This window comes from Callorhinus ursinus, unplaced genomic scaffold, assembly GCF_003265705.2.
Source record: "Callorhinus ursinus isolate GAN/ISIS: 27379988/994484 unplaced genomic scaffold, GSC_fseal_2.0 scaffold4, whole genome shotgun sequence".
In the NCBI taxonomy this organism is placed as follows: domain Eukaryota; kingdom Metazoa; phylum Chordata; class Mammalia; order Carnivora; family Otariidae; genus Callorhinus; species Callorhinus ursinus.
This window is the reverse complement of record NW_027397066.1, coordinates 63,891,846-63,916,207: the sequence shown is the minus strand read 5'-3', so window position 1 is coordinate 63,916,207 and position 24,362 is coordinate 63,891,846.

Here is a 24,362-nt window from a genome sequence, read left to right as displayed (position 1 = left end):
AAAACGTGTGTGGAAGTTCTAACCCTCAGTATAACTGTACTTGGAGATAGAGACTGTCAGGAGGTAACTAAAGTTAAAGGGGCTCATAAGGATGGGGGGCCTAATCCAATAGGACTGGTGTCCTTATAAGGAGAGGGAGATACACCAGAAGTATGCCTGCTCAGATCGCCATGACAGAGTACTGCAGACTGGGTGACTTAAACAACGGGAATTTATTTTCTCATAGTTCTGAAGGCTGGAAGTCCAGGATCAGGGTGCTGGCAGAGTTAATTTCCGGGGAGACCTCTCTCCTTGGTTGCAGATAATCACCTCTTCCTGCGCCGGCTTTCTAGGTCTCAAAGAGAAGGCAAGTCTCATTCTTGTCCTGTCATTACTGGTCACGAAGCAATACATAACAGCCCATGTAATTACATATGTATGCATGAATCTTAATTGAACAAATATTTTTGCACTGTCTATCATAGTAACATTTCTTCCTCACAGAAACCTGATGAGGTAGGTAATATCATTCTCACCATTATACAGATGAGGAAACTGAGGCACAGAGTAGGTGACAGAAAATTAGGATTTGCTTTGGAGGGTTGGTCTCCCCTCATCATGCCCATTATGATAGTATTTAATTTTCCTTCCTTTTTAGATACTTAAGTGAGATAGCATTGACAAACTGTGCTCAAAAGACTCAGATGTAAGAAGACTCGCTTCTACTGGGGCCACCTGGGTGGCTTAGTTGGTTAAGCGTCTGCCTTCAGCTCAGGTCATGATCCCAGGGTCCTGGGATCGAGTCCTGCATCGGGCTCCTTGCTCAGTGGGGAGCCTGCTTCTCACTCTGCTGCCCCCCTGCTTGTGCTCTCTCTCTCTGTCAAATAAATAAATAAAATCTTAAAAAGAAGAAGAAGACCCCACTTCTAGTTCCTGCTGGTTCAAATGAGCCCCCAGAACTGGGCTCCAGGTAGTTTGCATTATAGTCCCCACCTCCTGGCAAGGAATTCTTTGATTGAAAAAAATAAAATTCACAGTGTTTTAGAAGAACCCCAAGAATAATCCATGGTAAATACAGCCAGAGTCAGACGGCCTATGCTAAAGACCGATGGAGTCGGCTTGGACAGAGAACACCTACAGCCCTGGCAGGGGAGTCAGAGCAAGTTGTCCCGTGGTAGCCCTCCTGAGGGATCCAGATTTCCACTCCCTCGCCTCCCACTTACCTTCATGAAGACATGGGGTGGGGGGGTCTTATAAATCTTCTGCTTTAGAAAGAGCAGGTCAGGGCGCCTGGGTGGCTCAGATGGTTAAGCGTCTGCCTTCGGCTCAGGTCACGATCCCAGAGTCCTGGGATCGAGTCCCACATTGGGCTCCCTGCTCCTTGGGAGCCTGCTTCTCCCTCTGCCTCTCTCTCTCTCTGTCTCTCATGAATAAATAAATAAAATCTTAAGAAAGAGCAGGTCATAGATAAAGGGAGAAAGCACCCTTGCGTTCCCGGACGGGCTTTGCAGCCGTCTAGCTGCGGTGTGTTTGTGTCCCACCGCAAGGTGGAGCTCCTGAAGACATGGCGCCTGCTGCGGGGAGTCGCCCTGACGTGGGGAGGAAGGCTGGGTCACAGCCCATCGGCGCAGCTCTTGTTCCCGGAGATGTTAGCTTCCGGTGGCCATTTATAAAAGTGAGGCTAAAAAAGAAACGTAAAACTTAAAAAAAGTAGATAATCACAACTTGATCAAAGGGAACAAGATGATGGTATAAGAAAAAAATCAAAATAAAGAAGAAAATGAAAATAGCTAAAATAAATAATATGGCACGAATGGGAAAAACTTAGACAAAACAGCTCAGGACAAGTGGCATGGGATGTGTCATGAGTGGGGGCAGTGGCAGGGGACCAGCGGTGCTCTGCACTTTGCCCTTCCTGGCCCTTTGACCAGGTCCAGCCCCAGCTGGTTCTCTAAGCCCTGAAGCACGGACCCTTGGAGAGATTCCCTCCGAAGGAAACCTCAGGCAAAGCCCTGGAATCTGTCTCCTCTGCCTAACGCAGATGCCTTCATACCCAAACTTCTAACGGATATCTAATCAACACACAGAGCTCCCGAGGAGCCACTAGTATCCAGTCCTACAGTGAATACAGAAGAAAAAACATAAAAATACGTACTGCCTCAGCTCCCATCTGCCTGAATTTGCCTTAATTGTGCTGATGTTGAAGAAGAACGCATAGTTTCCCTGTCAGTCTTCACTTAGCTTTTCACTACGAAGGTCTCAAGCCACCTGTCCTCACGGGGCCCAATGTAGTAGTACTATTGTTGGTGCTCTTGACCAAAACCATCACATCTGTTGCATGATAACTGATTGTGTATGTGTACATACACATGTGTACATGTGGGTGTGTCTGTGTGTTACATTTTGAACATACCTTCTCTATTTTTATTTACTTTTTTAAATGGTACTGATTTAGGCAACCACCTGGGTAGGTTGCATTAACGGCCCTGATTCTTCACCCTTTTGCCATGTGTTGAAGTCCAACTGAAATATTAACCTCATCCAGAAACCACGCTCAGACACACCAGGATAACGTTTGACTAAATGTCTGGGCACTCTGTGATCCAGTCTAGTTGACACCTAAAATCAACCGTCACACCACGAGACTTTGCAGTTACTCCCACAAAAAATATGTGGTATTTTCTCAACCCTTAGCTTAGCTGTGGCTATGTGACTTGCTTTGACCTATGGAGGGTTAGCAGGCATGTCATGAGCTAAGGCTGAACAAGCTTTTTGGTGCTTCTGTCTGTGCTCTTGCACCTCTGCCATGACTCTGAAATAACACATCTCGCATACCCTTCTAGGCCCGTGAGAAAGATGAGCAACTCATAAAGCAGAGTTGAGTTACCCCAGTTGAACTCAGCCTGAATGAGTCGACCTCAGCTAACCCACAACCACATTAACTAAGGGAAAGCTTGTTGTTGTATGACTCTGAGGACTTGTGGGTTCAGTTATATAGGACCATTGCACTCATAGTGAACCATTATACCATCCATTTTGTTTATATGGACATTTTGTGTCTGTTCTAAATGTTCATTTGTTTCCAACTTTCCTATACTACTTGGTCCTTTTATCTGTTCTGTAAAGACAACCCAAATTATTGTGATAGCACAGATATTTTACTTAGGTTTAATATCAACCTTCTCAAAAGAGTGTAATGTACACTTTCAGTACTGAAAGTTTATGCGTGACACAGCACAGTTCTGTAAGTGCACAATGTAAGGAAACACAATACTTTAATGCAAAGGACTGAAACTCTATAACACATGGAGGAGATTCCGGTGGTCCCTGCTCAAAACCCTTTGATGTCTCTCCACCAGTTTACAGAATAAAATCCACAATTCTTAGTAGGCTCTATGCCATCTGGTCTAAACTCTTCCTTTACCTTGTGTAACCTATAAGTTAAACAGCAGAACTAATGGGTTGTTATTATAAAAGTAACTTGCTTTTTATCTTTCACCATCTTTTTAAAGACCCATCTTTTTCCCCTTTTGTCTCATGCACTTCCTTCCTCACTAGTCAGCTGCTGTTTCTGACCTTGCTAAGGTAGAATATGGAGTAGGAAAGAGAGGTAAGGGGGAAGGCAAACTCTCATCTGACCATCCTGAAATAAGATGGCTCTGTTGGTGGTTTCCTTCACTGTGCAAAAGCTTTTTATTTGGGTGTAGTCCCAGCTGTTTATTTTTGCTTTTGTTTCCCTTGTCTGAGGAGACATATCCATAAATATGTGTCTAAGGGCAATGTCCAAAGGATTATTGCCTATGTTTTCTTTTAGGACTTTCATGGTTTCAGGTCTCACATTTAGGTCTTTAGTCCATTTTGAGTTTATTTTTGTGTGTGGTGTAAGAAAGTGGTTGAGTTTCATTCTTTAATTTTTTTGCATAACAAAGGAAACCATCAACAAAATGAAAAGGCAACCTATCGGATGGGAAAAGATATTTACAAATGATATATCTGACAAGGGGTTAATAGCCAGAATATATAAAGAATTTATGCAACAACTCAATGCCAAAAAAACAAAAATTTTATTTAAAAATGGGCAGAGGATCTGATTAGATATTTTTCCAAAGAAGACATACAGGTGGCCAACAGACACATGAAAAAATGCTCAACATCACTAATCATCAGGGAAATGCAAATCAAAACCATAATGAGATATCACCTCACACCTGTCAGAATGGCTAGTATCAAAAAGACAATAAATAACAAATGTTAGTGAGGATGAAAAGAAAAAGGAACCCTTGTGCACTGTCAATGGGAATGTAAATTGGTACAGCTATTATGGAAAACAGTATGGGTTTCCCAAAAAGTTAAAAATAGAAATATCATAAGACCCATTGATTTCACTTCTGAGTATTTATGCAAAGAAAATGGAAACACTAATTTGAAAAGATATATGCACTCCTATGTTTATTGCAGCCTTATTTACAATAGCCAAGATATGGAAGCAACCTCAGTTGTCCACTGATAGATGAATGGATGAAGAAGATGTGATATATAGATAGATGATAGATAGATAGATAGATAGATAGATAGATAGATAGATAGATAGATATTAGCCATAAAAAAACCGAGATCTTGCCATTTGTGACATCATGGGTGGACCTAGATCATGTTATGCTAAGTGAAATAAAACAGGGAAAGACAAATACCATACAGTTTTACTTATATGTGGAATCTAAAAATGACACGAATGAACAAACAAAACAGAAACAGACTCAAAAATACAAAGAATAAACTTGGTGGTTGCCAGTGGGGAGGTAGGTAGGGGAAGGGTGAAATAGGTGAAGGGGATTAAGAGGCACAGACTTCCAGCTATAAAATAAGTAAGTCACAGAGATGAAAAGTACACCATAGGGAATATAATCAATAACAGTGTAATAATGTTGTATGGTGACAGATGGCAACTATACCTATCATGGTGAGCAGTGTGTAATGTATAGAACTGTCAAGTCATTATGTTGTGGACCTGAAACTAATATAACATTGTATGTCAACTGTATTTCAATAATAGGGATTTTTAAAAATAAATAAATAATAAAATTAAATTAAACATCTCATACTTCTGATCCTGGCCAATGTTTTCATTGGCCAGGATTTACAAATTTACAAACACCTGACTGGCTTGAGGAGGACAGCTCCATCCCGGATGTGAGTTACTTTGCCGTATAAACTATTGGCAGAGTCCACATAACTTAAGCCCTGTGAGTTGCCCCATTAAAGTCCCCCTGCTAGGGACACCTGGGTGGCTCAGTTGGTTAAGTGTCTGCCTTCAGCTCAGGTCATGATCCTGAGGTCCTGGGATCCAGGCTCAGCTGGGCTCCCTGCTCAGAAGGGAGTCTCCCTTTCCCTCTGCTGCTCCCCCTTCTTGTGTGTGCGTGCGCTCTCTCTCTGTCAAATAAATAAATAAAATCAAAAAAAAAAAAGAGTCCCTTTGCTAAATTTGATGTGAGGCAAGAACATGGCAGAGAGAAAGGTCCCCCGGGACAGGTGTCTCCAAGGAAATTCTCCTCTGTAATCTTTTTTTTTTTTTTCATTTTTTTTAGCTCTTTTACACTGTGACATGCTGAGAAGTTCAAGAGTCAAATCATTGGTTTTCAGCCAAATCTTTTGAAAATTTTCACCTGGCTCAGCACATCTCTGGTCAAAATTTCCAAATTGTCACCTGTTTCACTGGCTGCTCGTTACTTCCCAGGTGGCCTGTTGTTCAGTCACGTGATGCTTGTGTTCTCTGAACTCTTCAGCATCTGTTCTCCCTTCCAATAAAGCTTTCCTATGCAGCCTTTCTGCTTAAGCCTAAACTCTGGTCTACTTTCAAGGGTCCACACAACTGTTTCCTCTTTATAAGATTTCTCTGATTTTCTAGTCAAAATGAATATTTCCTTTTGTGTTCTCAGGGTGATGGCACCTTTAGTAGAGCTCTTATTATAGCAAAACTTGCATTAGACTTCCAAAATACAATATTTCACAGATTCTAGGCTAAACAGTTGTTCACGTTTAAACATCTCTGAAATAGGCACGCATCCTACAGTCAATGCAATGACATAATCACTTGGCGGGGTTTTGTTTCCCTACTTCTTTGTGTTATATAAAATGATGGTACATCTCACAGTCTGATAGCATTTTAGTAGTTTGTGAGCCCGCAGAGCTGAGAGATTTTGCCTCATTCCTCTCTCTCTATCCTTCAGCGATCAATTCAGTGTCTTGCAGAAACTAAAGGCCCAAAATGTATGTGTTCTATATAGTGCTGGGATACTGTGCTTTTCTTCAGTGTCCATTCCCAATTACAATTTCATTCAAATTAAAAGAGATTTCATGGGACATTCATTACTTAAAAAGTAACATTTATTAGGCTATGTGTTGTGATTAGAGCTTTAATGTCATCAGGAAGAAGTTTAGTCTGACTTCATTTTCACTCCATTAAAAACCTTGTAACAATGTTAATAAATTAGATCTCCAGAGTCATAAAAGCATATGTCATAGCCCCAATCTGGGTGTATTTGACCGCATTTGGATATTTAGCATAGTTTTAGATTTGGGAATATTCACCATTTGTACAAATTAATGTTTTCCGTGATTTTAATGAGGCCACACAAATGTATAAATTGTACAATTTTTGTCAGTCCTGTAGTCAATGACACTAATAAACTGGGGACTACATTGTAGCAATTAGAGTTCATTTCTTTGCTTAAAATGAACACTTTCTATTGTGAGCTCATCACAGACTTGCCTTTTTTACACAGAATTATAATTAGACATCGTAAAGAAATTCAACCAGAATTATTATTTTAGGGGAAAAAAGAGACTTAAGGGAACAAAATAAACCCAAACACGTAGTATTAATAAGGCATGGTCGTGATGCATAAATGCCCTCTTATGCATAAGATTTAATTACCAAGATTCTCAATTTAGAATCATTCAAGACACAATATTTACTAACTTACAGGTAATTTCATTTGTTTATAGACATGTACTGAGGCCTTAGAATAGAGAAGGAAAACACAATAAAGAGATGAACAGTCTGGAGCAAGAGGCAACCTAATCAAATCTCAAATGTACCCTTTCCTGGATGCCAGCACGGCAATATTTAGGATGGAAAAACTTACTTCATGCATATACTAAGTGAAAATCTTTTCATATGACTAGTTAATCTGTAGCTTTCTATCTATGTATTTATTAGTTTCTTTCATTTGTTCTTAAGTATTTTTCTGAATTTCCTAAGAAACAAAAAATTGCTGGAATTCTAAGATATTATGAGGTAGTTCATCAAAAGATTGGTTCCTTTTTTTAAATTTCTATTTATTTTTTAGTTTAAATTCATTTAGCCAACATAGAGTACATCATTAGTTTCGGATGCAAAGTTCAATAATTCATCAGTTGTATATAACACCCAGTGCTCATCACAAGTTGTGCCCTCCTTAATGCCCATCACCCAGTTACCCCAAAAGATTGCTTTCAAGGATGAAATGTACTATCTAGAAAATTCATATTCTCTTATATTTTCTTGTATGAGGCAAGTAAAAGCCCTTAGCCATGAATAATAATAGTTACATTTCATAATCATTGTTCACAATAACCCTGAAAATAGGTGTTATCATTCTCATTTTAGATAAGTAAACACATTCAGAGAACTAACATGGTAAAGCCAAGATTTGAATTTGGGTCTCTCTGTCTCTAAAGAGCACATTCTGTCCCCACTCTATCCCACCACAGGTGTGCAATGCTGCTGTAATTCTATTTGCTCTAGAATAGAATTAGGTGAGTTTTAAGTTTAATTTTAAGGTTATTGAAGCATCATTTTAGATCACATTACCTATTATCTGACAACGAGTATATGCTCTAAGTCAAATTTTGGATTTTTTTAAAAGATTTTATTTATTTGAGAGAGAGAGGGAGCACGAGCGGGGGGAGAGGCAGAGGGAGAGAGACAAGCAAATTTCCTGCTGAGCATGGAGCCCTGGGTGGGGGCGGGAGGGGAGGGCTCAATCCCAGGACCCTGAGATCACCACCTGAGCCTAAGTCAGACACTTAACTGACTGAGCCACCCAGGTGCCCCAAATTTTGGTTTTATATATGAAAGAACTTTCTAATGATTAGAGATCTTCCATAACGGGATGAAAATAATTCCCAAGCAGGGACAGGGTCACTGGCAGAGTTATTGAGCTACCCTATTTTGAATGAAAGTTTGAATAACTTAGATCTGTAAGAGCCTTTCCAATTTTGCCTATTTATGACAGCACTTTATAAGGTAGTTGTGGTGAGGTAAAAAGAGTCAAGTTCAGAAAACAAGTCACAGAGTTGGTGCTCATGGGTTTGAGTCTTGACTTTTAATATAAGCCTGTCTGAGGGTTAATTTACCTCTCTGGGCCTCAGTTTATTCAACTAAAAAAGAAAATGGGGACAAAATTATGCACTTCAAAGTCACTATCAAAAGTAATTGAAAAAGTGACAATAAAGATACTTTATAAGCTATAATATACTGGCCACCATACAGTGGTGCTTTATATGTGTGATGGGTAGAGTAATGCATCCAGAAGTATTCTTTAAACTGAGCTTTATTAGGAACTTCATCCATTCTCAAGTGAATTAGTCTGTTTTCATTATATAATCCTAAACCTTCATATTTTCCTCAACCATTTGTTCTCCTTCACTATTTCAAATAGAAAAATCTGTGTTTTTTTTATAGTGCTATGTTCTGGATTTCCTTAGAAATTCAGTATGAGTGTCCCTTTCCAGAATAACTCAAACTTCATTTAAGTGTTTGCAGTCGCTGGTTCTTTCAAAGACCTTTCTCTGGACCTATAACTCTCCATCTACTATAGATATAAATAATTGGCTGTGTCCTATGCTATTTCGACTTATCCTTTCTCGCACACTTACTTTTTTTGAGAGAGAGAGAGAGCGAGAGAGGGTGAGAGGGGGTGGGGAGAAGCAGAGGGAGAGGAAGAGAGAGAATCTTAAGTAGGCTCCACGCCCAGCACCTCAGCATGGAGCCCAATGTGGGGCTTGATCTCAGCCCTGAGATCATGAAGGAGCCGAAATCAAGAGTCAGACACTTAACCGAGCTACCCAGATGCCCCACACTTACCTTTTAAAATGATTTCCTGTTCAATGACAAAATATTCTTTAACTTAATGGTTGTCATTAAGAAGTAACTGTATAATTGTCCACACTTTAAAACACCAAATACACTCTACTCTTACTAAACAATAATTATAAAAATTAAAATTCTTAATATTTATTTTCTGCCAAACATTGTGTTTAGGGATGTGCAGGATTGCTTTCTGGATCTTAAGCCTATTCTATTTCTAATAGCATAAGGGCAGTTGTGGGGGAAAAAAATGAAAATCCTCGGGCTTCCTTTCATTCCTACTTGTATGTTTACTTAAGTCCTGTAAGCATTTTATAATTTTTAAAAACTTTGATCTGGACAGAGACTCAAATATGTGCAATATTAAGACCCAGACCTGAGGTGTTGCACAGCAGTGTAAGCAAGTAGCACCAGGACCGGGGCGACGGGGTCCAGTTTATGGCCAGGACTTGGAGCCAGGACTGTCATTCTTGTTGCATATTTTATATGTAGTTTTTTTTTTTTTAATTTAGGGAAAACACTTTTTTTCTAAATTAAAAAAAAATCCTTTTTAAAATTGAAATATCTGGGTTGTTTGTATCCATTAACTGTGAACGGAACAAATTCAAAATTCATTTTATTATCTGTGGAAGTCCATGATTCACTTTTTATTTGAGGATTTTTTGTTTTTTAGCTTAATTCTTCCAATGTACCTCATAACTTTTCTAAATGGATTCTAATTGCTTTAAGTCTTGAGTTAACATTCCCTTATATATCTGAGAATTCTCATGAAGAAATCAGCAGGCAGGAAGATAAGGGAATAAACACCTGGACCTCACTCTCTTCCAATTCTTGCGATCACCTGCTCTGGCTCCCACTGCCCAAACCCAAGGGAAATCAGAAAGCCCACATAGAAGCTGTTAGTTGCAACCCAGAGGATTGAAACCCCTCCCAAGGATTTGGTTGGTGTGTGATTCCCCAGTTGCTGCGGGTCCTTCTGTTAAAGGCTTTCACCTACAACCTTCTCAAGAGGACTATCATCGGGTGATTGATGTACGTTACCTGGAGGTGCCTGTGAGTTACACATCCTCTGTGACTGATGGGGAGGTTGCTATGAAAACCTCCACTCCACTGTCTTGAGTTAGAAAAGCTCTGTGTTATAATTTATATTCCAGAGCTCCCCATGGGATCATTCCAAAGCTACAGTTCACTTGAAACCACATTCTTCTGTAGTTCTTTTCCATTTACTATCTGCCTCCTTCACACCCCTGCTGGTTTGTCCTGAGAGCACCCTCTTGAGGCATCGTGTGTACTCCAATCCCCATCTTAGGGTGTGTGTCTAGGGAACCTGCCATAAGAAAAGAACAATGACATGTTGAATGTAGTCATACAGATCAGTCCCTAGAATAGAGAGCAGAGTGAGGAAGGGTGGAGAGTAAACCTGAAGATCTGCTAATGGGAGACTGGCATATCAGGCATCTGGAGGAGACACTGTTAGGTGCTCATCCAAACTGCATTAGCCCAGTCTTTCTTACTAACAGGTCCTGACTTCAAGAGTAAAAACTACTAAATTTCTCAAGATCCCTTAAAGCTAGGGATGGCTGTGTACCCCAGTTCAGACCAATGAGATGTAGGCAGAAGTCTCAGGGGAGATTCTCTCTTGCTAATCAAAAACCCAAAGCTACAGTAGGAGAAAGACATTTTGCCCTTTTCCTCTTCTCCTTCATGCCAGTAGCACAGGGACAGGAAGCCTGGAAGGGCAATGGCCATCTGGTGACCATGATCTGAAAAGTATGAGGACAAAAGACAATATGCTAGGATAATTTAGTAGTAAAAGACTCTGGGTCCCAGTTGTACCAGTCTGCATTGCCCACCCCTAGATTTCTGATTGTGCAAGAAAAAGAAAACTTCCTCTTTTTAAACCACTTTTAGTCAGATTTTCTGTTATTTGTGGCTGAACTCATTTGTGTTATAGCAACCATTCAAAGAATAAAATAAATTTATACTAGAGACTCAGAGTTTTGTTTTCTCAGAGCAAAGCCCATCTATAACATAATACCTTTAAAGCCTAGGCATTCAGTCTAGTTCATGACTTCTTCATCAAGTGCATCAAGTGCACTGAAAAATAAAGCCAAGCACTCTGGTAAGACACATCGATGTTTTAGTCATGCACAGAGTCATGATTTTGCAGCTGGAGACAAGATATCTGGAGAGTAGGGAGGCCATTCAGCAGGCAGAACAATTTTAACAGGTGCAGGAAAATTAGCCAAATGGAAATGGGCTGAGGCTGAAGATAATTCTCTGTGTCTTATCCAAATAAATGTCTGAGAATTACTGACCAGTGTAAATGCTCATGGCTCTGGTTTCAAATCTTGCCCAAGAGGAGAAATAAGTCTTGTCACAACAAAGTATCCAAGTGCCTTTTGGGCAGATATTGCACATATTTTCCAGGAGGAATAGTTTTCTGGGTCAAGTCACATTTGTCTTATATGGACACAGACATAAGTGCTTTATTTAAATAGCAAAGTACAATGTGATAAGTGCTAATACTTCTGACAAGTGTTAAAATTGAGAATCCATGTTTTTAAAGCCTTGTGGGTAACATCTCTTTGTCTTTGTGATATGTACATAATCTTATAGTCAAGCACCAGGGGCAATAGCTCTAGGCCTGAATTGAATATTTTGGGGATAGGGGAATTCTGAGAAGTAACTAAGTAACAGTAACCCAAACTGATTTATCCCATCCTGTATTCCAGTGCAAAAGAATTTCATCTAATTTTCAGACAGAGACAATGAAATTCTATTTGGTCCAAAAAAGATGCTGTACAGGATATTTTTATGAGCCCTGTTAATATGTTAATAGACGTGGACTGTTAGGATGCACACCACACACACACCTACACACACACTACACTGGTAATCATCCCTCTATAATCTTTTACTTATTTTATTTTTGAACCGAGTGTTCCCTCTGGCTTTGAATACGAGTCCCGTACTTGGAAACCAAACTAAGACAACATTTATATGATAGAAAATCAACACTAAATGATGTAAGAAACTTTATTCCCAGAGATCATAACTCCTGGATGTAAAATACTATTCTGAGGAGAAAATTTAAACTCTATTCTTGCCAACTACAAAAACAATGAGTCTGACTACATTTGACTGTGTGTGAATCAGAGCACATTTGACTGTTGGTTAAATGGAGTAATGACCACATGGAGAAGCAATTTGTGAAGAAACACTCACTTTAGACACGAAATGTTTGATTTAGTTTTCATACTCTCTAACACTCAAAAAAGTTTATATTCAAGGTATAGATACAGTGAACTGTAGAAGAGGATTCATCTTCTAGCCTGAGGGCGATGGCCTGATTCATCTCCCATTCATTCATTCGTTCATTCATTCTTTCATCCATTCAAAACAGAAAAAGACATTTAGTGTGTGATCAGCTAAGTACAGGAATTCCAAGTCATAAGTGGCAAAATTCCTCAAAGAGTTTATAGCCAATTTAGTAGCAGAGACAAACTATAAGGGAACAGTTATAAACACATGCACCCAACAAGGCCACACAACAGGGCTGTGGACACTCTACAACTCCAGAGGGAAATGGGGAAAAGAAGTGTTAAGAAACACTTCACAGAATGAGTCAATCAGAGAAAGACAAGTATCATATGACCTCATTGATATGAGGAATTCTTAATCTCAGGAAACAAATTGAGGGTTGCTGGAGTGGTGGGGGTGTGGGAGGGATGGGGTGGCTGGGTGATAGACATTGGGGAGGGTATGTGCTATGGTGAGTATCGTGAATTGTGCAAGACTGTTGAATCACAGACCTGTACCTCTGAAACAAATAATACATTATATGTTAAGAAAAAAAAGAAGAAGAAGATAGCAGGAGGGGAAGACTGAAGGGGGGACATTGGAGGGGGAGATGAACCATGAGAGACGATGGACTCTGAGAAACAAACTGAGGGTTCTAGAGGGGAGAGGGGTGGGGGGATGGGTTAGCCTGGTGATGGGTATTAAAGAGGGCACGTTCTGCGTGGAGCACTGGGTGTTACGTACAAACAATGAATCATGGAACACTACATCAAAAACTAATGACGTAATGTATGGTGATTAACATAACAATAAAAAATTTAAAGAGAAAAAAAAGAAACGCTTCACAGAACTATTTGGACAGATTATTAGAGAATCAGTGAGAATTTGTCGACTTAATACCGAAAGTAAGAAGGAAACACTGAATAAAATGCATCACATAGAATAAAAATGGCCACGAGGATGATTATAAGCCCATGTCTGTAAAGATAGAATGAAGCTTGATTATGAAAGCTCATGCTTGGCACATAAGGATTTGGATTTTAACAGGGTGATAGGGGTCCACTGAAGGATTTTTAAGTGTGGAACATGAGTAGATGCATATTTTAGAAACCTGACTTTGACAAATTTGGTTATATTGGAGGAGAGGGAGAGGAGAGACAGAAATAACATGCAATACAAAAGGAATGGGAGAAACTGGACTAAAACAGTGATTTGGATAATAGTAGAGATAATACTGTCAGATGCTGAGATGTGGATATAGGTGAAAAAGAAAAGCTGATAATCTTAGGTTTTACTCTGGAGGTTTAGGTGGGTGATATGGCATTTAATAATATAGGAGAGATATACAGGAAAGAGTGGGGAAGATAGTTCAATTACGGTCATATAGGACACCCTAGTAGAATTTTCTGTGGACATTTGGAAATATAGATATGAACTTGAAAAGAAAGGTGAAAAATGGAAAGTCACTGGCAGTAAGAATAGAACTTAAAGTAAAAGGATTGGACACCATCTCTCACAGAACACATTATTGAAAAGAGAAGATAATTAAGGGTAGATTCTTAGGAAATATTCCATTTAAGGGTCAGACAAGAGATGAAAGAATGCTAATTTTAATATCAGCCATTATGTCTGGCTTACTTGTGTCCCTTTTGTGTGCATTTGTTATTTGTTGAATTTTCCAATCTAGATTCAATTCAACTGACCAGTATGACAGAAAAAAAAAAAGCCTGAATTTGAATATCATTTCAATCAATTGTACTAAACATTTTCTGATGAGTCTCAATATGAACCTATATTAAAATATCATGCATATTGTTTTGCATTTGCACCAACAGTTCTAACAGTTTTCAAAGGAAAGAGAATCATCTACACAGTAACCTTATGAAAATATCTTCAAAAAACTTCCCTAAACTAGTCAAGAATTATAATACAGTGTTAAACAATTCTTCAGAGTGTCCAGACCACAGGTTATAAATTTGAGAATAAAAAGCTGGCAATATGCTTACGGGAATATAAAGAACATGTAAATCTGTTTATGAAGAAACATCACATCTCTAGGTATACAGGTTTCACTATTTACCACTAGTTTAATAATCATGCATTTTTAATTTCCAGAGAATCTTAAAGGAAATGAGATATTCAGAAACTGCAGCCTTCCTATCCGGAGAATAACAAGAACAACAAAATACAATGTCCCACCTATTAAGTGAAAAAGGGAAATTGAACTGAAATCATTATTTCATATCTATGACACCAAGAAGTTTCACTTTAACTAAATTCACCTGTTGGTCTAGAACAATGCAGTTTTATCATTGACAGATTGTAATGAACAGGTCTTCTGACAAGACATTTTCTGAGCCTTAGCATTTGACAGTGTTTTCCAAGTATTTTTCTTCCCCCCAAAATAATTTATAAGATCTTTTATAGATACCTAGTTTTATATGCCATGTTGCCTCATTTGATACTCAAAACAACCTGTAGCATAGGCAAACTGGCATAATTATTTCATTCTTAGAGATGAGGAAACTGAAAAATAATAATAAAGGTAATATTAGTTAGAACTTTTCAAAACTTAGCACGTTGCAAGCACTGTGCTCTGAACATCCCTTTCCTAAAGCTGTCTAATCTTCGCAAACAACTAAGGAGTTGATACTAATTTTATTTTCGGTTTCTAGGTGAAGACACTGAGTGTTAGGCTTGGGATCTTTTCCAAGGTCACATAGCTAGTGGGTGTTAGAAATGGAACCCAACTAGATCCATCAGACACTAAATTCCGTGTTCTTAACCTTTGTTCTGCTTTCTGCATGTGAAATGGCTTTGGAGAGTCCTTGTCGAGAAAGAGTAGATCAGGAAAAGGTAGAGAATCAGGACTGCAACAATTGTGACTCACTTTGTGGCATATAGCTATTAAATGCTAGAAGTGGGATTAAATCCAGGTTCATGACTCCAAGCCGTGGAACCCTGAATCCAAATCCTCACAAAATACCCTGAAGATGGACATAGTTGAATAATGTAGATGACCAAGTTCACAGTTACTCATAACTGCTTTGGATTTTAAATTTTCATGCCAATTATGTTATCATCCAGAGTGGTCAGACATTCAGAGTGGTCAAATTTATTTAACACTGGTATAGACTCTGTGTAATTTAAGAATAGTTGATAGAATCTCACGTGAATCTTAAACCTAGACAAATTTTGACAATATGATAATGTCTACTGAGTGCTTCCTATGTTCCAGGCACTGAGCTATATCATTTATAAATATTACCTTATTTAATTGTAAACCTCCCCGGGTATCACATTATAAGCTTATTTTTTGTATATTTAAATTTCAAGAGGCATCAGGTTTTCAAGGGACCCCATGTCCAGGAAATGAAATAGAGCTTCAAATGTTTAAAAAAAAAGTCTCAGAACTATCCAGAAGCAATAGATGGGTTTTTTCCACCAGAGCCTTGCTGAGACCAAATTGCTGCATGATGAAAATGTGCTCTTACCACTCCTAGATGGGGAAAGTGACCAGCCTTGTGACATGCTCAGGCGAATGGCTCAGTGCAGCCCTTTCCTGGACAGGAAGCATTTTATCCCTGTGCTGGCAGTGCTCTTGAGCCAGAACTACATTTTCAGTCCAGTGAACCCCTGAGATAGTGTGCTTTCAGGGTAGTCAGCTATAAGGTCTGGAGAATCTTGCATTTTGAAAAGTATTGCAAAACAGTGCCATTACAAAGAACAAAGAGAAGACATTAAAACTCTGTCTTATCACAAGACATAAAGTACTCAAAAAATAGAGTAACTGTCTATTTTTATTCAGTTGACAACTGCACATAGGAAAGAATCTGTTTGCTCACCTAGTGGTTATATATGAGGAGGAGTAACAGCTTCTAAATTAAAATAAGACTGTTCTTTTGGTGAGTGTACATGAGCATAATATCCCATGGAATTTTTTCCCCAGACAGATTAACTCATTGGAAATGTAGCATACTAAATGATGCCTTCCAAGAAGTAACATGCAATCATTTCTTTTTCAGGCTTGATTAAATTCCCTCTGCCTGTACAAATTTTATATCTGTGCCCAAATTTTATGTATCCATTTGATCATTGAATGATCATCAATCTGATCCTTGAACAGAGCACAGACTCTGCCTGATCTATCTCCAGTATTTGATAAACTCAAGTAAACAGCAGTTTTCTCCTTGTTCTAGGGAATTGCACAGCTCCAAGGGGTAACATGCATATGCACCATGTCTGGGGTTGCGCTCTAAGGGTTATGTGAACGCGCCCATATCCCAAAAATTGTACAACAGGATCTTGTCTTCATCTGACTATAGAAGAGCCATCTAACTGAAGTAAGTCTTTGTTATAAGTGAACGCAGAACCACCTTACTGAGCAAAATACCTTGCACGGGTCAGACTTGGTGTAGACGGGATTCCCACGTGGGGTGGGAGCCTGGAGTGGAATCCCAAAGCAGAGTCCAGGGAACAAGTTAGATAGAAAGGTAGATTCCAGGAAGGTGGCAAAGTCAACAAGATCAGAAGCATTTAGATTCAGAGTCACCATGTGCTCCATCAGCAAGGTGGAGATACGCTTCGACTCTGAGGGCAGCACAGTAACCTCTGCTGCTGCAGCCTTGCCAATCCTGCTTATGTGGCCATTTCCCTAGTCACTGCACGAACTACCCCTCAGCCACATGGGGAAGGGGCCGAGGGTGCCAGGGAGCGTGGCCAGTGCTTTGCTGAGCAATCAGACGAGTGACAAATAGAAACCAAATGTGAAAATCCACAGCACTTGGTAGAGTTGACTATCGTGCACTCCTTTAGTTTGAAAGCATTGCAAACTATATAGCAGGTTTATGAAAATTATTTAGCTGGTTTATAAATCAAATTGACATTTATTTTTATTCAGATATATGGAACGTGAAATATTCAGGTATGTGCAAAATATGAGAAAAAAAACAGCAAAAAATTTTTTTCAAGGCACCTGGTTGGCTCAGTCCGTTGAGCGTCTGCCTTCGGCTCGGGTCATGATCCCAGGGTCAGGGGATCCAGTCCCACATCTGACTCCCTGCTCAGTTGAAAGCCTGCTTTTCCCTCTCCCTCTGCCCCTCCCCCCTGCTCATGCACGCATGCTCTCTCTCTCTCTCTCTCTCAAATAAATAAAAAATCTTTAAAACAATTTTTTTCTATCTTAAAGAAAATCAATGTCAAGGTCAGAAATTAACAGAGTATCTGAACTCATTATAGTTTAATACCCAGAAGTAAAGAATGTGATTTTTTAAAAACCACAGTTAAGTTAAAATGAACCTATTCAAGCAGTACTACCTGATCTTTGGATTCCATAAGACATCCCCCAGTGTCTTTCTAACAAAGTTCCCTTCTTCTGCTTAACTTTGTTTGAATAAGGTTTGTCATTTGCAAATAAAAGAGTACCAACTAGCAAACTGGCATAATGACATTTGCCTTGCAGGTTCTAATACAGCTTGGGTTATTTTTTTGTAAAAGGACTGGCATATGGCAGGCAGTCCATAAATAGTGGCTGTTATTAGCAGGGTAAATTGACTATCTTAGATTTACCTGGTTTATCTTTTTATATTTTAGGCTCAGTGAAAGAAAGGCGAAGGCTATTTAATGTTGGAACCGCTGAAGGAATGATGGATCGATAGGAGAGGAAGGGGGCATCGGCATGGAAGCAAAATCGATGCTGGTGGTCAAAAGGTGACAGATGCTAAAGCTACATCACTCTCAAGTCTTACTCAGTTATCTTCCCATGTTAACTCCAGATGTAGCTCTTTAACAACACACAGGGCCAAGCTGAGAGTTTATGTTAAAAGAAAAAAAATCTTGATTTCATACGGGCTTCTTTTTCAGTTCATAAAAAAAGCAAATGAAATTTCAAGCCAATTTCCGAGAAAAGTGTCAATTCGTTGTTAAGGGGCAGTTGATTAGCACTCTAACAATAAAAAAATCTAGTAATCACATGGGGATAAGGAAGGCTATCCCATAATATTGTTAGGCTAGCCATGTTGAAAATAACTGAAAGGTATTTCTGATTATATTTTGTTTTCTTCCACTGATTTAAATGGTTGAAGGGTTGAACTGTAATTATTTTGTTAAAAATCAAGTATCTAAACACAAAAAAAGTGATCTAAACACAAAAATACTCTAAGTCTTAGTATACAGAGGCTAAACAGAGTAAAGGCTATTTAAATATGCATATTAAAATATGGCTTATTTAAATATGCTCATATGACTTAATTTGTCAACCCTAAAATTGTCTTTTTTCTCTGAGAAAAATGTATGAAATAAAAAAAATACATCCATTAGGAAAAAATAATATATGAGAAGCCAAAGTATTAGACAAAAGCTTTTGTGATTTCTGTCACAGGGTTTCATTACAGTCATTTGTGGTTTAATTATGTTATAGCCATAGCACCTTTATATTAAAGGGTTGAAGAGTAGAAGTAGATAAACTTTTTAAATAAATGGAAGGATTTTACCTGAAATAGGAAGAATTACATGTACTTGCATGCATATGATAGCTGGAATCTATGGTTCCTTAAAAAAGAACAACTCCTCTTATGATTTGTAAATGAAATCAGCGAAATGTCTGGCTTTTGGGAGGATTCACAAGCAAGGAGTGAAAAGCAACCCTCTACAGTTTACATCTAGTACAGTTTCTAATCAGTAGAGGGCTCCCTCGTCTGTACAAGACCCGCATTACAAATGCACAGTCTATACATGTAGCAGTCACACCCTGTGCGCGCGCACACGCGCGCGCACACACACACACACACTTACACACACCAGCTAGATTAATAAAGCTGTCATTTTTCATTGTTTTCAAATCACCTTTAATATCAGTTGATTTCAAAGCTTAGGGAAATGAATGCATAGGCAACACCCACTGGCAATATGTTAGAACATTCTCTACCTAAAAATACTGATAGGTGTTTACAAGTTTCCTTCATTTCACTGTGACATTCCTCAGCTCTGATGTGCATTTGGCTGCTTTCCTGAATTCACACATCTCTATGTTTGCTCATGTGCTTGTGCATTTTGCAGAAGTGTCACTACCCAAGCTTTGCAAAATAACGAACTAAATCTTCTAAGTGATGCTGCTGAGGCAGTTTCTTTATTATGCCCTTCAAAACTTGAGAGTACAAAAAAAAAAAAAAATCCCAACTAGTTATGTTTGCTTTTGATAGAAGTCACTGAACCCAGCTGTATTTTTCTCCTGTTGAAAAATTGATGAAGACATCCTAACTGGGTTGACTTTTATTTGGGAGGGTTTTTTTTTTTTTTTTCCTCTCCTTGGCCTGTGGGCTAGCTGACTCACTGATCCATAATGAAAATGCCAAAACTATGAAAACCCCACTGGGGCAGAAATTTGTAACAGAAAGGGAATTTCTGGCTGTGCAAAGCAGGGCTGGAATAATCTCAGGCTGTACCCCGAGGCCAGTTTTCATGATATAGTTAAAAACTAGCTGGGCTGCCAACAGAATCAACCGTGTAAACATCTTGCTGATTGTTGTAGTGGCCCAACAGAAGCTTAAAAACATTAGTTTGCGTGGACTACTGGTGGAACCCACTTATATCCAGCTGATCCTAGGTTATTACTCAGATATTTGCTCAGCAGCCAAATCCAAGAATTCATTTGGATGCTCTTAAAAGAGTTAGAAGGGAAAGGGCCTGTGTTTTTCCTAACTTCTTAAACCACCAGGCCTGTGAAACTTTTCCCGCCCTCATTTCATTCAGGATAGAATTGATTGTTCCTCCCTCCCTGTGCGCCCCCACTAGGCTATTTACCTCTGTGATCATTTCACTTGCTTCTTTGGTATCACATATTTCCATCAGCCACTCCATCATGGAGTTTAAGATGGGGCCATTTTGATAGTAATAGGCTGCCTCTGGCCCTCTATCTCATTTACTCTTGGCCGAAGTCAAACCCTTGAAATGCCTCATCTCATCACCTAAATATTTCTGGTCATATCCAGAAGATGTCTGTCTCACATATGCATGATAGAAGTCAGTCAGGTCTCAGATAGTTACTGCTGAATACATCGCCACTTCAGTTCAGGACAAGGAAGCCTGTCTATGCCACAGGTCTGAACCGTGCTTCGTAATCCAAAGCTACTGCCAGCAAAGCTGATATTTTGAGCTCCTCTCCCAATCTTGTGTTACTCTCTCAACTGGTTATAAAATTGGAGTGGAAGGAAGAAACATGTTCACTTATAACCATCTCCCCTCCCCAACCTCAGCAGCTATGCAATATTATCCTCATGGAGAAACTAAAGTCCAGAGAGGTTAAGCAACATATAAAAATCATCCGTTAGTAGCTGTCAGTCTCAGAATTCAAACCCAGCTCTTTCTAATTCCAGAATCCCCTGTTGTTTCACAGCTCCAGTTACATTAGATAAGCTGCTTACCCTCACATAGCAAGGGCTCATATCCAGATTATCAGACCTCTGCCTACAAAACATGAGGTGCAAATACAATGGCTTCATAGACTGAAATGAGGCCAGTCTCAAACATCATTCTAAACAAAGCCCAACCCCTTTGTCTGGCATTCAAAATCACCCACTCTTCACGACCGTGACTCCCCACTGCAGATATCTGTGTCCTGAAGTATGCCTGTCCACTCTGTAAGGCATTTCCAGACCTTCCTCTGAGCATTTGCTCATGCTAGTCCTCTCAACCTTCCCTTATTCACACTTCTCCTCACTCATCTCATTATTGCTCATTCGTTAGGATCTTGGTCCTGAATACTTTCTCCACTCACCTTGCACTCTCTCTGCTTTCTTTGAACGGTTACTGTTGTAAATCACATTTGGCATTTATACACACTCTCATATTGTTGCAGAGTTTTGCAAATGCATATGCCATTTTCACAGGTCTGGACAGTAATTTCTGGAGATCATTAATGGTCTTCACTGTATTTGTAGATATTAAGTAAGCTTGTTCATATTTGATATAGGTGACTTATCTCATCACTTACAGATGGTTTTCACTGTATGGACAGGTAAATCACCCTTTCCCACTTCAAAACGACTCAAGCTCTAGAAATCATCTACCTAGAAACAATGTATCATATATCCCTGCCATTTTCTTTTTTAAATAAAAACTTAAGGTGGTTTTTTTTTTTCTAAAAATTTGATCTTGAGATGGAAAAGAGGAGGATAAGGAGAAAATAGGCAATATTTAAACATTTTTTAGAGTTTTCTATCTTCAGAAAATGTTTTAATGTAAAATTTTGATACATGTGGCAAGACAAAGTTCTTTTGATCAAGATGAAGAATATTAAGATTGGGTTGATTTAAGCTAACAAAGAACACATACATTTCCATTGACTACCAGGGAATAAGTATATATATAATTATTCAATCATGGGTAAATATCAATCCATGAATATGAAGTCTTTAGTAAAAATATAAATGTCAAAATACTTTGTAGAGTATTATATAATTGATTATATCAGCAAGCGTAGCAGCTAGATCTCTGGCAATAAATATTTAAATTTTCTGAAGAGCTTAAATTTCCCTTTGTAGTCATCATTTTTAAAATCTTTCTATACCTTAGAGAAGAGTTATAAATTATACTGAGTGGAAATATAGGGAGGAATAAGAATTTCTGATTTTAAAAGGGTGGTAAATAATATCATCTCTTACGGAATCTGAATGGTTGGCAATAGCTCTCTAGATGCTAAAGCATTAGGTTGAGGAGGATTCTGGGGCTGGAGCCAGGCTGTCTTGTCATGCTTGATTAGTAATGTCTGCCATAAATGAGGAATGTAAGGGAGAGCACGTGTGCCATATAGTTTTTTCCCTTATATAAAAGGACCCACTTACAGTGCCACTGGTGAGATTTTGTTACTTTTGTTTTTTCCTTGGGGTCCACGATGGGTTCATTCTCATTGATGTTGATTTCATAATTCAACGTGAGAGCATGAAGTAAAGATGTATAAAACCCTCAATGTTTTGGAATATGCTCATACTGGGACATAACGGTAGTAGACTGCTGGCAGTGTTGTGGTAATAAACCAGATCTCCAAATGGTGGGGCAAGGAATGGGGGAGAAGGTGTTTGCTTTCCATGGTGTAAATATGTCTACCACAACTGATTTCAAGTTACCAGTGTGAAGCCACTAAACTGAGAGCTGTAAAGAGTGTGCACAATCCAAGCTAGTATGAGAGGCTGCAGCATACCACTGACTTTGGATAGACTTCTAGGGTTGAGTATGCTGAGTAAACGCTGGGCCACAGAACAGAGGATGGGCACAAGGACTCAGGGAAAGGCCAGGAGTCCACAGGTAATCAGCTGTCTACAAATGGACAACAGTATCAGTTCTAAATCAGAGCTCAGGCCAACATTGTGAAGTATGACAACTTAAGAATCAGTTTCAGTGCCATCCTTCACAAAAATACAATGTTTCTTATCAACTGACATGATGTTCCAATGTTGCAGGGCCATATGCTAAAGCAGTATAGTACATCAGTAAAGTACATGGCTTCTAGAGCCAGACTCCTTGGAGTTGAATCCTAGTTGCAACATATATTAAATCTCTAATGTTGAGAAAGTAACTTAGCCATTTTGTGCCTCAGTTTCCCCATCTTTTAAAATAAGGATATTAATAGTATCCATTCCCTGGGGGTGATATTTAAGATTATATTAGTAATCATAAAGAACATAGAATAATATCTGTATCTGGTGCATTGAGAATATCGTTTAAGTGTTTGTAAAATAAAGGTGCATAAAATGTAGTTTTGAAACTTTCATTGAAATATCATTATCAGTATATAACTTGCCTTTGAATTTAGGACAGAGCAACAGGATAGCCATGATAAAAATGCTCATTGGGGTAACCGATTAACTCACATTCATAAACATTACTTTATTTGCACTTTTATATTATCCCAATAATTTGGAACGATAACTGGGAATAATGATTACAATAACAAACATTCAGCAATTTTTTAAAGTTCTTTTATAGTTATTTAGAATTTTATGGCAAATTTAGTTACAAGGCCCAAATTTATTTAGGTTTTTATTCCTACAAACAAACTCTATTTTAAATTATGAATTGGAACTTCTTTTTTATGTTAAATATATTACTGAATTTCATGATATCAGAAATTTATAGCTTTTAAATCTAAAATATATTATGAATATAATAAAGGATACTTTTTTCCTATTAGAAATCTAAAACCTTCCATTTTCCAAATATAAACTCATGAAAAGAAAAAAATTCTGGCAGTGGTCAAGCTCATTATCCCACAGTGGTCTTTTTTAACCTCAGCACTAGATTTATAAACTCCTAAATCAATGTAAATTCTACATTTAGTCAAGTTTGTAACTAAAACAAGTTAAAAAAGAAGAGAAAGAACCTTTCCTGCCAGTTCTATTCAGTAGCACGTTAATCAGATTGCGGTAATAAGTATGAAACAACGCATGCAATTAGCAGTGGTTAATTTGAAACTACTTCATGTCAGTTTCTTTCAGAGCAATACGTTAGTAGAGTAATTATTTATTACCCTGAGGACATGATCAATGATATCCCTCCATAATAATGTCTGCAAAGAGAGTAGCATCTTCATCTGCATAAAAAGGAAGCCGTAGAAACTGGTATTTTTTTTCAGCTAAATAAAAGCAGAAAACTGTTTCTAAGCTGTTTCCAACTATTTCATTAGTAATGATAGATAAGCAAACCATTTGTTACACTTCAATATTTTTATGGTAACATAATGCTGAGGGGAAAAAAACCCAACGAGCATTAGTGATTTAAATCCACAAAGCCTATCTTTATTGAGAAAGGGAAAAATGACCCATTTCTAAATGTCATTATAGTCATTAATGTGTATAGGCTAGGCTCTTCCACACACACAATAATTCACTAGTCCCTTAGCTGGAGCTTGGGGATAGAATTTATGGGAAGCCCTGAGTGATAACACATGGTCTACACA